The 17776-nt window shown below is 42.2% G+C and overlaps 1 protein-coding gene and 1 non-coding gene across 3 annotated transcripts in view; one reads left to right on the plus strand and one right to left on the minus strand.

The window, feature by feature from the left end:
• Positions 1–17776, plus strand: part of LOC110546480 (NXPE family member 4) — a 228696-nt gene that overhangs the window by 123323 nt on the left and 87597 nt on the right. The gene's annotated exons all lie outside the window — the stretch shown is intronic.
• Positions 8978–9108, minus strand: LOC132651701 (small nucleolar RNA SNORA17). Its single transcript, XR_009589288.1, has one exon. It is a non-coding gene; the product is annotated as a small nucleolar RNA SNORA17 (small nucleolar RNA).

The following is a 17776-nucleotide window of genomic DNA, read 5'->3' on the forward strand; positions in this document are numbered from 1 at the left end:
ACCCTGTGGATATGCATAACTACTTTAGCATCTCCTAATGATGATGATTTGGATCGGCAGGTTTGACAAGAGTTAAGAAACGTACTGTGACTTTTCTCATTATTTCTGTGTTTGGTGAGGGCAACCCTCTTATTAGCCTGGAAGAGTTTACCTCCATTAGCAAACTTTGGTAACCATGAGAAGCAATTAAAGAGAGAAAAGAGAGTGGTCGTTCACACTGATAATGTTTACAGCCAAATATATGCATCTGTCCAGTCAGGCTTTTGTAGCATAGAACGTTTGGCTAGGTGACTCACACGTAACGCAAACATATTGCTCACAGATCTAAAGGCTAAGCACTCCAGAACCAAGCTCAGGTTTGTTGCCTGGCTGAAAAGCTTCTTTCTCACTGATACACAGCCATCTTCTTTTGGTCCGAAATGAAGTTAAATATGAAGGCTATCAGATTCTGCCTCAACATTTTGGGTGAAGGTGCCCAGTGGCAAAAAGGAGCTGAGCGCCACACCTTTCATAAGGATAAAGATCCCAGTCTTGAGCTCTGATGCCATGACCAACCATGTTCCAAAAAGCACCACTTTATAATACTGTCACCTTCAAGACAGAGTTTAATTTGCCAAGCTTGGACAGAGAGGCACAAACATCCAAACGGTAACTTGTCAACACTTGCTGTCTGCAGCGGTGACACTGATGACAGCTGCTGCTGCTGCTCCTGCTGCTGCTCAGTGGTTTTTTTTTTTTTTTTTGACTCTCAGGTTTAAGGGAGTCTCTCTGTTCTTAACCCATAATCCCCTTTCTTAAAAGAGGACTAAGCATGCACATAAAAGCATCCACAGCAGATGGGAAGCCTGAAAACAATCAGGGTGGAGGTAAGTGCTGCCTGGCAGGGGAAAACGGAAATGTTTATGCTACTGTGGGCAGGGCAGGAGGAAAAGAGCAATAAATGTCAACTAGACCCTGCAGGGTCGGGGAGAATAAGCAAATGAAAAGCAAGCCTAAAACAGCCTCGGGACCATTTTTACAATGTGCACACAACTTAGGAGAGGTGGTTTATTCTGCATTCTGACATTTACAACTATATGTATACTCTTTGAAAGAAAAGGAAGGAAAATACAGACAAACCAAGGGAGCAAATGGAGGGAGGGGAAGAGGATAAAGGATGGAAGGAAGAGAGGGAGGAAGGACGGAAGGATGGAGGGAAGGAGGGAAGGGAAAAGAAGGGAAGGGAAAGGAAGAGAAAGGAGAGGAGATGAGAGGGGAGAAGGAAGGGGAGGGGAGGAAAGGAGAGGAGGCCAGTGTATGGTTCTGGTAAAAGATCTCATACCTGATCACAGTCGCCATCACATCCATTCATTGCTGCTATTCACCTCTGAGTTCTACCTCCATCTGACTTTCCTCCCCTATTTCTTAATTCCACATTAGCTCTAAATTCACTGGTTTTATGAAATGGCAGTCTTTGGTTTCATTTATATTTTTTTTATTGATTCTTTCAAAAAGGATTATCTGCTTCTGGTAGAAATGTATATGCTCCGATGTTTTGCTAAGAAAAAGCAATTCTCCTGCTGTGTACCACTGTCCTCTAGGCATAATGCGGTTATAGCCGTCCTAAAGGGCCTCTGTGGCTACCACCATGAGACTTGCACAAGTTCAGGCCTGTAGATGTTCTCTCAAGAGAGAGAGAGATGGAAGGAGTCATGAACCCGTCACCTGAGGTGAGATCCTAACCACTTGCTCTCTCGTGAAACTTCCTCCCAGATCAGGAGGTGTTTGAATATAGAACCTGTGAAGGTTAATTGAAGGGGGAATTGCACCGGCTGAACATGATTCTGAGCAGAGAACACTCCAGGGCCAGACCATTGGGATTTAGAATCTTCGTTTGGCACTATAATTTATGATGGGCTTGACTTCATTTTAGCCTTTGCTCCTTAAATCTGATGAGCATGAAAATGCAAAAGAATAAAAATGTTGAACTCGCCCTGAATACAATGGTGAGCTGAGGCTTTGGGTTCTGTGAGAGACTTTGTCTCAAAAAGTAAGATGGAGAGAAACAGAGAACAATAAATGAAGTCAGCCTTTGGCCTCGCATATGCTCATTTACACACACACACACACACACACACACACACACACACACACACTGAGCTACCCTAAGGATGTGAGATCAGGAAATGACCACAGGTTGGGGAGCCTCGGTTTGTTCTGTCACAGCCCTTAGGTGAGAAAAGGCCTGGAGAAGCAGTTGTGAAAGCAGGAAGAGTAGACACTGATGGTCCAAAAGGGCACACAGTGGGAGTCTCTGCTCAAACTGGGAAGGGCCTAGGGGAAGAGATGGAGCAGGCCTCATCAACCGAGAATCACGCTAGCGTCAGATAGCTCCGAACCTGAGATAAACGGGTAGATCAACATCTGGAGACTGACTTTCACCATCGGAGAGCCTGAGCACTCTGAAGTTCTGGAGATGTACCCGACACCTACAGCTGCACCCTTCCAGCAGGGTGGTTAATCCTCAGGGGGCCTTCACAGTACAAAACCCCTGTACTGACCTGAGCTGCTGTTCCTTCCCACATCCCTAACACACATGGGGGACACGCGAGCAAAAAACGTTAGCCACTCCGGGACATGTAATCCGGGGAGTCTGAAGAGAATGAGAGGACCCTCCCAAGTCCATAAAGTGTAAAGTGTGGCCAGCAGAGACCCCTGCATCACAAAGGGAAACTGCTAAGACGCTGCTCGGGCAGACATCAGATCCGTGTCCAGTACAGACTCAGCAACACGAACCAGGGAACAAGCAAGCTGTTCACAAGTTCATCTGACGCAGCCGCACTCCTCTCCTTGAGGCCTCCAATTATTCACGGACCCAGAAGCAGCTCCAGCCTCTGCGCTTCTGTCCACCTCTGTCACGCTGACCTTCTTTACAGCACTTTAAGCAGGACTTTCGCGTTACTGGTTTTTTGTAATTTTTATGATTTTAGTATTTGTTTTTCTTTAGGCATTCATCTAATTATGGATACTCACTGTTTTTTCATTGATGGGTAATTTTTCCCCCTCCCCTTTGGCTTGTTTTTACCTCCCTCTTTCCCTCCCTCTCCTCCCCTCATATTGAGTAGTGTTTTGAGTTTACCTTATTTTTTTTTCAATACTTGGCATGTTTTTCATTCTTTTTCTTTTATTTATCTATATTTGTATTTGAACTTTTTTCATTACCAGGGAACCCTTGTTTTCTTGTAACCTGTATCTTGCTCTTTTCTTTTCCTCCTCACAGCATTCTTCCCCACTCTTCCTCTCTTCTCTTTCTTCCATTTAGCCCTTCTCCTGTGTCTTCCCTCTCCCCATCCCATACTTTATCTGATACTATTATAATTTCCACACCTGCCTGAACTAATGTTTAACTACATAGTACCTTCTACAGTAGCTTTTCCCTCTGGGTTCACTGGTTACTGGTGATGTGTTAGTGAGCTGTAAATGATTTTAAGCATTATTTCTGGAATTGTTGCTGTCATAGGAGTTTGTTTTCTCCTGGAATGGGATTGAGAATTGAGCCTGCTGGGTTGTCCAGTAACAATCACCACCCCCCCCCCCCCAAACCAGCAGATGAGCAGGTTACAACACAGACACATCAGAAATGTGAAAATGAAGGGGAAAAAGTTTTTTGCTGAAAACTTCTCTAAAACTTCTTCTAAAACACAACTCCTCAACTACTGAGGTCACAAGTGCCAAAACAGGTAAAATGCCAAATGGAGATTTTTAAAGTTTTCAGGTAAAAATACTCATTAGTCTCAAATAGCATACAAATAAGTGGATAAGTTCAACTCAGGTCCAAGAGAAACATCATTACCATAAAGAAAAAAGTTTGCAAAATCGATGAGGAAATCAGCAATATTGATGAAAAAGTCAATAATGAAAGAAAAATGTCAGAAATAAAATTGAGATTTCTTGACAAAAATATAGAAATGCTGAAATAAAAGCTAAATAAATTAAAATCAAAACAATAACAACAAAAGAAAAAATTTAAAGTGTCACCAAAAGAATTGGCCAAGCAGACGAAAGAATATAGAGAAAATTGCTGAAGGAATACTAAGTTTTAAAATCAAAAGGGTACAGGGGAGAGCATGATTACAATTTCTAGGAATTCTGGGGTAAAATCAAGAAACCAACCTAAGAATCCATTCCATGTAAGAAAAAGGGTAGATAGCAAAAAAACTAAAAGAGAAACGATTCAATAAAATTATAGCAGAAGTCCCAGATGTAGAAAAAGACAAACACAAGAGACATTTAGAGATCCAAATGAGCCTTGCCAAAAGAAGAATTTTGCTGTGACACACAAAGATGTCAAAAACACAAAGCCAAGAAACAGTATTAAGATTAAGCCCTGTAAGGTAGAAAACCATCAACCCACCTGCATGGGCAAAACCATAAGTATTGTATCAGTACACCCATTATTAACCCCCAAAACCAGGAAAGCATGAAATGCTGTATCTCAATTGCTGAAAAATAAAAAAATAAAAAATAAAATATATATATGAACCAAGATAGTTAAATTCCACAAGGCCATTTTTGGACTTTGATAAAAACACAAGGATATTTTAAGAAAAGCACAAACTCAGGTCATTAGATATCATGGTACTATAGCTATTTTCTCAATATTTTGCCAATTCATAAGCATGGGAGGCCTTTCAATCTTCTAGTGTCTTCTTTAATTCTTCCTTCAGCATCCTAAAGTTTTCATTGTAAAAGTTATTTTGCCTCCTTAGTTAGATTTATTCTGAGGTGTTATTTTTGCTATTGTGAGTGGGATTCCCCCAACATATACCACTTTCTTTCTCAGCAAGTTTGTTATTGGCATACAGAAAGGGGAAAGCTTGTATTAATTGAAATAATCCAGAATCAGAATCACAAATATTTCTCCAAAACCAAGAACTACATTTAAAAATTTTACATGGATCTGTTTACATATGGAGTCATGAAAGTAGAAAAGAGGTCATAGGAGAGAAAAAACTTTTAAATGTAGGAAAAGGGAGTATAATGGAGTACATAATAAGAAAGCAGAGGTTCTGGGGCATCTTGGGGAAATCAGAGAGTAAGCCAGAGGTGTCAGTGGGTTCTGGGACAGCAATGAAAAAGGGAAACACATTAGAATGACAAACATGTATGGAAATGCCGTAACGGATTCATTACTCTATATATTTGTCTTGGTTACTTTTCTATTGTTGTAACAAAACACAATGACCAAGTTAGAGGCTTACAGTTTGGGGAGTGTAGAGTCTGTGATCATGGTGGTGGAGAGCATGGCAGCAGGCGGGCACACATGAGCTCGAGGAGTAGCTGAGAGCGTGCAACTGACTCACAAGCATTAGGCAGATACTGAGAAATCTAAAGGGGCATGGCCTGGGCTTTTAAACTTCAAAGCCCATCCCCAGTGACACACCTCCTTCAACAAGGCCACACCTCCTAATCCTTCTCAAACAGTTCCATCAACGGGGGGGGGGGGGAGATGAAATAGTCAAATAAAAAAGTCAATGGGGGCATTTTCATTCAAACCAGCACAATGTTAATCTGCAGCTTTAACTAAAGAATAAAAATAGTTCATTGTGCTGCATCTGATATGTTAAAGCTAGGCATTCTTGGATATTAGAATGGCATTTTTATATTGTTGCAAGATTTCTTGAAATGATTGGATTAATTGCACTACGAATGGGATACATGCTAGACATAATGAGTACTTGGTGTTAATGTTGACTTTGGTGATTAAAAAATAAAAGGCATGTGTTGCAGACTACTTGTTTTTTGTTTTTTGTTTTTTTGCCAGATTATTTGAGTAGACGGTTTAGCTTTATCCTATATGGAAGATTTTATCCCTTCTTTAGACAACATAGAAGTTACAAAATTTGCTCAAGGATATAAAGCTGTTAAGAGGCAAAGCTAGGATTCACTCCAGGATGTTCAGAGTCCAGTATCTTGATGCTCATGACTGCACTAACTTATTGGCTGATGTATCTGGTGTCCATCTATCCATCCAGCCATTACTTACCAAATGATTCTGATAGTCAAAACAATTGAGCCAGACATTTTACCATCTTTTTTTTAAAATCACATTTATTTATTTTCTATATATGTATGGAGATCAGAGAACAAATTTTGGGAATCAGTTTTGTCCTTCTACCACGTGGGTTCTGGACATCAAACTGAGCTTGTCAGGCTTAGTGGTAGGTTTACTTAACTACTGAACCATCTCACTGGCCCTGAGCCAAAATTTTATATACAGAGAAAAATAACCATAAAAATGTGTCCTCAACAGTATATCTAATGAACACGTTGTTCTCTGTGGTCTTATCTAATCTTATCTAATCTTCAGAATAAGCTATCTAATTTCTCTTCCTCTTCCTCCTCCTCCTGTGCCTCCTCCTTCTTCTTCCTCCAACCTTGCCTAGCTCATAAGTCCCTAGCCAAATTTCTCAGATCTGAAATTACTCCTAAGACCAAATGCTTTCATTGACCCTCACTCTCTACCACAGATCCAGAAGAGAGTCTTCAGAATATACCTGTAGTCCAAACTAATGCAGAAAAAGTGCCTAGAAGACTGAGGAAGAGAATAAGAAGTCTCCTCCGGAGGCTAGGGATGTAATCAGTGGATAGGGTCCTAATCCAACATTAAACATGTGCTTGATCCCCGTACCCTATAAACTAGGTGGCACACATCTATAATGCCAACACTCAGGGGATAGAGGCAGTGGTGTGTGTGTGTGTGTGTGTTTGTGTGTGTTTGAGATCATCTTTAACATAGTTGATATACAACTTTAAGCTTAGCCTAGGACACATAAAACATCTCAAAAAATAAAATTTTAGGGGTGGAGGTACGGCGCAGTAGTTAACAGCACTCGTTTTTGCAGATGACTCAAATTTAATTCAAGTACACATATGGTGGTTTACAACGTCCAGAACTCCAGTTTCAGGGACTCTGATACCTTCTGATGATCTCCTGGGGTATGAGGCAAGCATGTGGTGCACTGATATACATGCAAGCAAAACACACATACACATTTAATTAACTAAAGGAAAAATAAAACTTTAAAGGAAAGTTTCCTGCACACACACACTGGTATAGTGCCAGGGCAGAGAAAGCAGGAACAGGCCCTCCAGGGCTTATAGGCTAAACACACTTGCACCTAGGTTTATTGTTTCCAAACCTTTCTACCTCAAGGGTACATGGCATTATCTTAGAGTTACAAATGAGGAAACAAATTTATGAATGTCAAGTGACTGAGGGTTCCCAAACTCGCTGAGCAATGAAGATTGAATTTCAATTGAGGACGGCTTAACCGGTTATGATAATATCCTTTCCCCCGTGCCAGATGCCTTGAAACTATTACCTGAAACAATGGCATGCAGGAGCCAGCCAGCCTCAGATCTGATCACATGCATCTCTTCCTGAGTCCACATTAGTGATATGTTCAAATCAGTGCAAAAGAGAGTTTCCAGAGAAATTGGCAGAAGCCAAAATAGGGCTCTGATGTCTGTAAAGTTGGAACATTAACCCAGGAAATGGAGGGCAGCTGTATAAACTGGCTTAGAAGTAACTTGGTAGCTGATCTTCCGTTCAAAAAAGTTAAGAGACAAGCCAGTCTCTGAACCAACCTGGAGGAGAACCAACCTCGTAGCAACCAGATTCACCAGCCTCCAAGAATTCTAAACCAATTAAGGGATTAGAGGGTATTTTTTTTTGTTCTTTTGTTTGTTTGTTGTTTCTTTGTGAATTTCACATCCTGTACCCCAATCCCACTCATTACCCTCTCCCCTTGTACACACCCTCCACTCTTGCAACCCCCCCATCTCAAAACAGAGGGAAAAAATCTCTTTGTAGAAGCTGTAGTGTCAGTGTTTCCATGGTATACCCTTTTGTCTATACTTCTTTCCTTGCAAGTGTTCATTACAATGACTTGCTGGACTGGTATGAGGCCCCTGGCTTCTGCTATTCTATCAACACTGGAACCTTACTGAGACTCCTCTCAGATACCCTATGTTGTTGCCATATGTCACAGAGATCCTGCAGTTTGGGGTCTGTAGTAGCAGCCCCTTCATGCACTCCTGCATTTCGTTGATGTTGTGGTAGGTGAATTCAAAGCCCTGGATGGGGGCCTGAGAGGTGTCTGGGCTGACCAGCTCTCCTGCTCTCCTGCCCTCATACCCTTGGGCAAATTCACCAGGAACCCCCACAACCAGAGCCAGCCCTACCCTGCTGCCCAGGTGAGATGCAGGGCCTGCTCTCCTGAGAGCTGCAGCAGGTGAGGGGCAGGATCAGCTCTCCTGCTCTGATGACTTCCTGGTCAGCTCTCTGGTGTGCTATAAGGGAAGGGGGAGGCAGAGGCATCTCTCCCTTGCCCATGTCACCACATGGCGGACAAGTGATGGGGCCAGCTCTCCCATGTTCACGCCCTCAGGACCAGTGGGACCCAGGTGCCATCACTGGCTACTCACATCAGGCTATTCCTCACTACCCTCGTGTCTCCATCTCAAACTCTCTTTATTGTGCCCACGTCCTTCCGTTCCTTTCTCTTATATTTCTCTACCACTCACTTGCTCCTCTTATTGCACCTGGGGTTTCTGAGTGCCTGGGGTCATCTCAGGCATGGTCTCAGGAGTGCTATTCCCCACTTGTGCATTATGGTGCTGGGCAGGGATTATCTTGGGCTTACTCTGTCCCCTCTCCCCCAGGCCTGTAAGGCACTGGACTGGTAGGCATCTCAGGCTATCTCCCTGTTCGGGCACCATGGTATTGGTCTGGTGGTTGTTTTGAGCACACTCCATTCATGGCCTGACAAAATGGCCCCATGCAATGGTCATCTTTCTCGGGGTCACTCTTGCCCAGGGGCCCATGGTCCCATGCAGGGTTCTTCTTGTCTCTGACTGGCTTCCCATTCTGGGAGCCCGACCAGGCCTACCTACCACCAAACTGATAGTCGTCTCAGGCTTGCCTTCTTCAGGGAATTTTAGGTTCCTAATCATTCAGGTGTTCGTAGGTCAGAACACTGAGCGTAGAGGAGCCTCTCTCCTCTTTGCCACCTACTGATGCCCATGTGACACAGCAGCCACACCCACAACGCTTCTAGGGTCAGGAAGGACAAATCTTTTAGGGCTCATCAGTAACATCTTTTTCCTTGTTTCGCTTTTATGAAACTTTAAAAGTAGGTTAAATCTATTTTTGTTTCTGTCTCTTTTTAAAGGCAACTAACAGCCTAGATTTGGCCAGGAGCCTTTAGTTATCTGACCTTTAGTATACACTAGCAAGCACCAAGAGAAACTGTTGATTCCATGTTTTATTAGTGAAGGCCCTCTGTTGATTGACTAATGGAACACCTCAACCTCATGGCTTAGAGTATGTGAGATGGCTAATTTTGACTGTCAACTTGATTGGATTAAAATACCCAGGGTACTAATGAAAGTGTGCTTTGTGTGTGTGTGTGTGTGTGTGTGTGTGTGTGTGTGTGTGTGTGTGTAAGAATGGTTTCAGGGACTGAAAAATGGCCCAATACATAAAATAACCTGCTGTCAAACTTGAAGTCCTGAGTTCAGTCCTCAGAACCAAGGTAATGGAAGGAGAGAACCAACTTCTGCAAATTGTCTTATGAGTTTACACATACACCATAGCACACGTTCCCTATCTCCACACAGTAAATAAACATTTTAAAATAAATAAGTTAATTTTTTAAAGGAATGTTTTCAGAGAGGATTCACCGAGTAAGAAAGAATCCATCCTGACTTGAACTGTCACTGTGAGCCAGGGGCCAGTCCAGAACAAGAAAGCCATCTGAATACTGACATCCTCCTTTCTCCTTCTAATCGGTCAACAGGTGAGCAAGCAGTTTCCTCCTGCCACAGACAGAAGCTGATCCTTCTGCTATGCCTCCCTACCACAATGGACTATCTGCTCTGGATTATGAAGCAAAATAAACATTTCCCTTCTGCAGTTGCTTCTTGTTAGATATTTGGCCAAAACAGTAAGAAAAGTAACTAACACACTGTAGATATTGAAATACCATCAGCATAGGGCATGTCATTAAGAGTCAGTAGCCTGACACCAAACTGCCATGTGCTTGGCAGGCCTTTCTGATCACAGAGCTCAATTGGGAACAAATCTTGGGGGAGCATGAACTGAACTGCTGGATGCAATCAGAATGGCTTTGATTTCTCTGCATATTTGCAGCAAAGATTTGCAAAATGATACAGAAGTCTCTTTTGCCAGATGTCACCTTACAAGAGGACATGATAGGTCTTATTTCTAAGGTCTGGGTAATTAAGACAGAGCTAAATTAAGGATTCAGAAACCACAGCCCCATTCTGCCTTTATCACCTCTCTCTTCTTCCTCAGGTGGTGTTTTCTATAAAATGTAATAGATGAAGACCTAGTTTAGAGCCAAACTAGCAAGAGCAGAGACTGGTTAGCAGGTAATCAGACTGTTGACAAAGCTTCTGCAAGGGTTTTGAGCTCTCTGTCTTGACTTGTGCTTCTGTGCTCTTTCTGCAGCATTAGGTGGTGGAGGAGGTTAAGATGAGTACCAAGGGGGAAGATGGATGGAGCGAGTGTGCCTGTATAAGTTAACCTTTAGGCCTGAAGCTAAGAAGAAAGGAAATGCTTTAGATTTTGATTTCTGTGTTGATCCTGTTGCAAGTGCCAGGATATATGAACTAAAAGAGTGAAGAGTACAGACTCCCATGTGCCATACAGAAAAACTCATTCAGTCAGTCGGAAGTTTGGTCTAGGTACCCACATGTTCTTAAGTTCTTCTTGTCCAATTAAGCATACATATTTAGAAAGACAAATGGAGTGTGTGTGTGTGTGTGTGTGTGTGTGTGATAAAAGTAGAAAGAATATGTATAGAGAAAGGAACGGATGTTGGGGAGAAGAGGGAGGAGAGGAGGAAGGATACTATGCTATGCATGTGTGAAAATATCATAGTGAAATCCATTATCTTGCACACTAACTTCAAAGCATTTAAAAATAACAACTAGCTTATCAGATCTTTGAGTACTCAGACATAAGGAAGAAGCTCACTCTGAAGATGCCCTTCTGGGAAAAAGGAAGTTCTCCTGCTGTGGCCTCTAGTGGCTGAGCCCCCACTGGAGCTGTCCAGCACTTCTCAAACAAAAACACTTGGACATTTTCTGTATGTTTAAACTGAAACATAATTATCAGATTCCCTGGTTTCTCTCTGTTCTCTATAAAGTCACTCTCCAGAGGTGGCTCATGAATCACAGAGTCTGTTTCTTTTCTTAATCTTGGCTATTACGTTTTGTCTACATAAACATTTTTATGCACTATGGGTTTTTTCTGTGTATATTGTAGTAATGACTATTATATAATTTTATAACATCACTAATAACAAATAAAAAGCTTAAGAAGGGGCTGTTGAATATAAAAGCAGCTGAAAACACTGATTCAACTCTAACTTTTAAATGTAAGGAGCCACTTTTCAAATCATATGGAAGACTAGTGGTTTTGTGCAACTAACAAAAATGAAACAGAATAAAAACAACCACAAATCCCTTATAAATAAGTCTTCCTGGACAAGATTATTCTACTTAATCTACTTGCCTCCTGGGTGGTTTTTTTTTTTTTTTAACTTTATTCAGTAGCTGTATAGAAGGAGGAAAGTATTTTGCATCTACATTCTTTCCTTCACTTTTGGCAGTTAAATCTGGCCACAGGGTGTATATATGGTCTAGATTTAATAATCAAAATAATCCATCCTCCTGGCCAGTGGTCACTGGTTCCAACATGGACATGTGACCTGAACTGGAAAAAAAAATCAGTCTTTTCCTGTGCATTTTATCTATATTTAGATGTGACGAGTCCTGTCACTCTGGAGTCCTACATCACAGAGTTCATGCAACTCTTCTGCCCCAAACAACAAATCTTCAGGAAAAGGGAAAGCCAAGAGAAAATTCCAGGGCGAAAGGGAAGGAAGCCTGAGCATGTCCGTTAAGCATCAACACAGCATTTCTCGGCTTCTCTGTACCCTTGCTGATGAGCTAATGCAGGGCTTACCATCCCTTTTCAGCTGGTGGGAAGCAGATCTCTATCACTGTATAAAAGTCATCTCATCTACAGAGAACTAAAACTATCAACGGCTTTGATGTCATACTTAGACAAAGCCCGGCTTCTGCTCTGCTGAAGCCATTTGCCTTTTTCCAGAGCAAGGACAAGATATTGTCTTCCCGTACAAACGACGACTTTTATATATCAAGTAAAATTTTAAAAGGCTGCAATTACCCAAGTATAATTTGACCTTGCATTCATGACAATGTGGAAAGCTACATCTCAAACCACTGGCCCACAGAAAGTCAACGACACATGCTCTTCACGTTACATCAAAAGGAACTCTCGTAAAATGCTGATATCAAATGATACTGTTATACAAACACAACGCCCATGGCATATAAAGTGAAGGAAAGTGCACGGACTATAACATATTCATTTCATATGGTGGAAATGATTGAAATTCAGTGAGTGAAGGAATTCCTGACTCCTGTGCAGCGTGTAAAAGAGGTTGAAGCGCTTGGTGGCTTTTTGCATTCAGCTGTCATTGAAAACCTCTCCTGTACAAGAATTGTCATGTAAGTCATTTTGTGATCCATGGGGTAGACTGAAAAGGGACACTGGGATTGTTCCCACTACTACAGCAGCTGCATGTCCAGCAAGGACGCGCACCTGAATGCCAATGCCTGCATCCCTTTATCATCTGGGAGCTCCTTGGGTTAAACTACCCAAAGCTAACGGGGTTAAAGGTGTCAGGTCATCAGTGGCCACAGAGCAACTAAAGCCACTTCATTTCAGAGGATTAGACAAAGAAACGTGACATTGTTTCTACATTAAGATCCACCTGCTACAAAGCAAAGGGCATGTTTGAGACTGCTTCTTTCTTGTTACATAGTAAGAAATACATTAAGTGGGCCACCTTAATGATGTCTAGCTGCAATCCAGTGGCAGTAACTATGTTCACACTGCTGCAACAGTCCCTATAACTTTCTCCCCTTACAGTGCTGAAGCCCTACCCTCAGAGCGCATTAATCTCCACTCCCCCCAGTAAAACCTTCTTCCTATTTCCAGTGTTTATGATTTTGATTACCATAGCAAGTTCATAAGCGCGAAACCATACAATATGTATTCCTGTGTGTATTTGCTGACCTTAATATCATCAGTGTTCATCTGTGGAAGTATTGTCCTTTTTAAGGGCTTTGTGATGTATATATACAGAATAGACAGAACTCGTGGGTGGGCAAGGAGGTCTTCAGGTGCATTCTCAGGCAGCTCCTGTCTTCGTGTTTGGCAGCTGTGAACAGCAAAAGTAGGGCGATGGGAGCAGCAGGCAGTGGCATCCCCTCCCGTTTTCAGGCCAGAGGAGCAGGGCCCCTAGATCTGAAGGTGTTAAACCTCAGTGTACGTGTAGAGACTTTAGAGTCTCCAGCCAGTGTCACACCATCCAAGTAACTCTAAGTGTCAGGATTCCCCTCTGCTTGTTGGTGGCAGGTCTCTCTTTGTGCAGGTCTAGAACATGAGGGTGCTTTAACAGTGGCCAGCATTACAGCTTTTAGCCTGAAGTCGGAAACCCTTGGCCCTGACACCTTCAAGTGGCCATGGCCTGCAGTTTCTCCTCTCTGGCTCCTTGCAGGCTCTTACACATCTTCAGTCTCAGCTTTCGAAGCCCTCTCTATGGACCTTCTTCCTGTGGCCACTCTCGGACGGTTCGACTGCTTCTTCTTCAACTCTCCAGCAGAGCTGACTGCGTTGTCCCTAGCCTCTCCACCAGCCTCTAGCACTCTGTTGTTTCTGCCACATCTTTCTATTAGTGCCCCTGCTGCTGGAAGTGATCAGGACAAGATCTCTTGAGAGAAGCCTTTTATGAAGCCTGATGTCACCATACCAAGGATGGCACCACTAGAGAGTATCTCTCAGCTGACTTCTTTGGAGCCCAAGAGACCTGCTTATATCCTAGCCACACCCCAGCCACTTGTTCTAAACCAGTAACAGTCTTGTCTCTTAGATTCAACCGCAGTCATTAAGATTAGTATTTTGACCAATCACCATTTGGGTCCATTCCTTTTAAGGTGACCAGGGAAAGCGCTCCCCTCTAACATGGTTAGAAATGGCTGTTGATCACCAAGAGTTCAAAGGTTAATGATATTAAAAGCCTGACATGAGCAGTTTCTAACAGCCCTGGCTGAGATTTTGTTTTCAGGAGCTGAGGCAAACAACTCTGACTGTTAGGTACTTTTCTCAAGTTTTTCAGGTATCTGGTGGTGTCATGATTGTAGTCCCACTATTTGACTGAAAATTCATTTGCTCAAGGCACCAAAGACAAGAAAGGATTGTCTAATTGTCCATCCTCTAATGTTCTTGTTATTACAGGAAAATTAACATCAGTGACAGAGCTTACAATAAGGACATAAATAATTTACCATCCACACTAACAATACTCTTAACAGTATTAACACCTGCCCAGTCAGCACCATGGAAAGGTAAGTTTCCCATCCCTGTCACACCTCTTTGAGATCTTGAATTCTTCTGAATAGAAGTGAAGAGTAAAATTGCTAGGTCATAAGGAAGTTTTTAATTTTTAAGGGATCTTCATTTCCCCCTAATGGCTGCTAATCTGATAGTGTCTGTGAAACTGGACAAGTTTTACCTTCTTACAGGTTTTAGAGCACAAGCTCTGAGCTGTTCCGAACTGAACATGATGTTTGCTGTGACATTTTTAATCCTGTCCCGTTCAGGTAGCTTCCTCCTATTCAGAGCGGGAGTGTTCTCCATGCAAAGGAGTCGATGTGTCAAATGCTTGCTCCCCCATCAGCTGAAATGCACCATGTGGCCTTGGCCTCTGTTAGGTGACCATTGGTGCCCCACACTGCTGGTTTTCATATGTTGAATCATCTTCCTACCCAAGCATAATCCCCCGCCGCTGCCTCTCCTGTGTAGAGTTTGCAATCCTTTTGATGTGTTGCTGAATTTGGTCTGCCAGGAAACACTTGAAAACATTTTAATATGTGTGTATCATGGAAATGGCTCCTGGTTTCCTCCTCCTGTATAGTACTGTTTGGCATTGTTTCTGAGTAAAGCTGGCCTCCTCGTGTGAGTTTGGGAGTGTTTCCTCCTGCTCTTTGGAAGAATCTGAGAAGGATTGGTGTTCAGTTTTCGGTGCTTGGTGGTATTTCCTGTGGAACCAGCCGGTCCTAATTTTTTGTTTATTGGGAAGTCTGTCTTTCCAGTTACAAACAAGTATTGGAATTTTCTATTTCTTTGTGATTTAACCATAACAGGTTGTATATTTTTGAAAACTTCTTGGTTTTCTCAAAGTTATGGAATTTACTAGTACAGAAATGATTTTAAACAATTATTTTAAAAGATTTTATTTATGTGTATGAGTAGTATGTGTGTCTGTGTGTGTGTGTGTGCGTGTGTGTGTGTGTGTGTGTGTGTATGTTGATGTACCTGATGCCTACAAAAGCCAGAAGAGGGCTCCGGTTACCTTCATCTGGGGTTGCACATGGTTGTGAGCCATCAAATGAGTGCTTGGAATCACACCTGTGTCCTCTGCAAGAGCAGCCAGTGCTCTTTCCCATTTCTAATTTTAGTGTTCTCTCTCTTCTTTCTCTCTTTCCTTCTCTCTCATTTAAAAAGTTTTTGTTGTTGTTGATTTACATTTTTAACAAAAGCAACTTAATTTTTGAGTTTTCTGTTTTTACTTTATAGTATCTCATTGCTCTCTGTCCTAATTTGTTTTCCCTTCCTTCTGCCGACTCGGGCTTAGTTTGTTCTTTTTCTGCTTCTCTAGGTTGTGAAGTCAGATATTTGCCTGTCACGTCTCCTGCTACAGCCTCCCTTTTACACTCTTTCATTCTGCTCCATACACTTTGACATGCTGTGGCTTCATCTTCATTTGTCTCTGGAGGGTTTTAAACTTCCCTTGTGTTTTCCTTCTTGAGCCATTGGCTGTTTAGGAGTGCTCTGTTTAACTTCAGCATGTCATAGGATGTGTTTTCCTTCTGCTGTTGATTTCTAGTTTCGTTTCACTCCATTGTGCAGAAATGGGTTTTCAAAAAAGGCTTGATAATAACAGTAAAGACTATTTCTATGAATTCAAATGGTTGTTCGAGTTATTGTATATTAACAGCATAGTCAATGCCTACTGTAACCTAAAGCTATCACTTCAAGAATAGAACACCATGAGGTATTTAGATCACAGGATTTCTTTTAAAACAATAAATAAGAAGTAAATGCCTTTTAAGAGGTTTTCCACCAACATCTGATAGATTTTTTTTATCATGAAAAATGTAAACTATTACTACATTAATTGATTGACTGATTGACTGGTTGATTGGTTGATAGATTGATGAACTGATTGATTATTTGGTTGATAGATTGATTGATTGATACAGGGTCTCTTATAGCCCAGGCTGGTCTCAAACTTGCTATGTACCCAAGGATGACCTTGAACTCCTGACCCTCCTGCTTCAAGCTTCTGAATGCTGGGATTACATGCATGTGCCACCATGGCCAGCTTATGTGCTTGTTATTACACCAGGACCTCAGGCCTGTTGGCCAAGCAACCTCCCAATTAAGCCATTTCCCAGGTCACACTAGATTTGTTTTTGAAAAGCACCCACATATTCAAACAAAACATGAAAAACACTGTCTAAAGGAAAATCCCAGCAAACGCTGCTGTGGTACAGGACCCCTTGATATCTGTGGCAACTGATCCCTGGGAATGTGGCCAGTGCACCTGAAGAATGATTGAATTGAGTTTTAATTTTAACAAAGACACGTGACCATGTCTATCATGTGATACAGCACAACTCTGGAGGAAGAAAAGTAGTAGTCATTCTGGTCTAACTTAAATTAGAGCATGCACGTTGGTAGAGTGAGAAATGGGGTCTGCAGAAGGCCTGTTGCCAATGATTCAAGGACACTCCAGAGCATTTGAAGAGACAGCGTAAGGAGACCAGAAGTCATATCACATCAATATTCTGATGAAGGAATTTGAGAAGACCTTGATGTGGAAATGAAAACTTATTAAGCAATCAGTGGTGTAATGTTTGGAAGCTATGAGGGTTATACTGAAGCTTCCTGTGGGGAGAATGATAATCAATGAAGGGCTCAATCCAAGAGGAGATTTTGAGGGTTGGGAGTAGGCTTAGTTAATAAAGTGCAACTACGAGGACCTAAGTTAGACTCCACAGAGCCCTTTTGTTCTAATGGCATAGTGGTACATCCTTACAATTCCAGTAATTATGAGACAGTAAGGCACCGACTGAAAGCTCAACCATATAGCAAACAAAATATGGAAGACATCTGACAAACACCCTTTGACACACACACATGCTTGTGCGTGCGCGCGCACGCACGCGCGCGCGCGCGCGCGCACACACACACACACACACACACACACACGTGAAAAGGAAGGGAAGGGAGGGGCGGGGAGGGGAAAGGAAGAGAGGGCAGAGGCAGAGGGAAGGGAAGATAAAAGGGAGGGGAGGGGAGGGAGAGAGAGGAGAGGAGAGGACCTGGAGGGCCTGAGTGCTAGCATTTATATCAGGCTGCTCACACCTACCTGTAATTCCAGCTCCAGGGGATCTAACGCCCTCTTCTGGCCTCCATGGCACTTGCATTCATATGTACACACCCATGCCACTTCACACACACACACATTAAATATAAAATTAAATTAAATATGAAATAACTATAAAATTAAATATAAATATAAATTAAATATAAAATTGATTATATATA

This window comes from Meriones unguiculatus, chromosome 1, assembly GCF_030254825.1.
Source record: "Meriones unguiculatus strain TT.TT164.6M chromosome 1, Bangor_MerUng_6.1, whole genome shotgun sequence".
NCBI lineage: Eukaryota > Metazoa > Chordata > Mammalia > Rodentia > Muridae > Meriones > Meriones unguiculatus.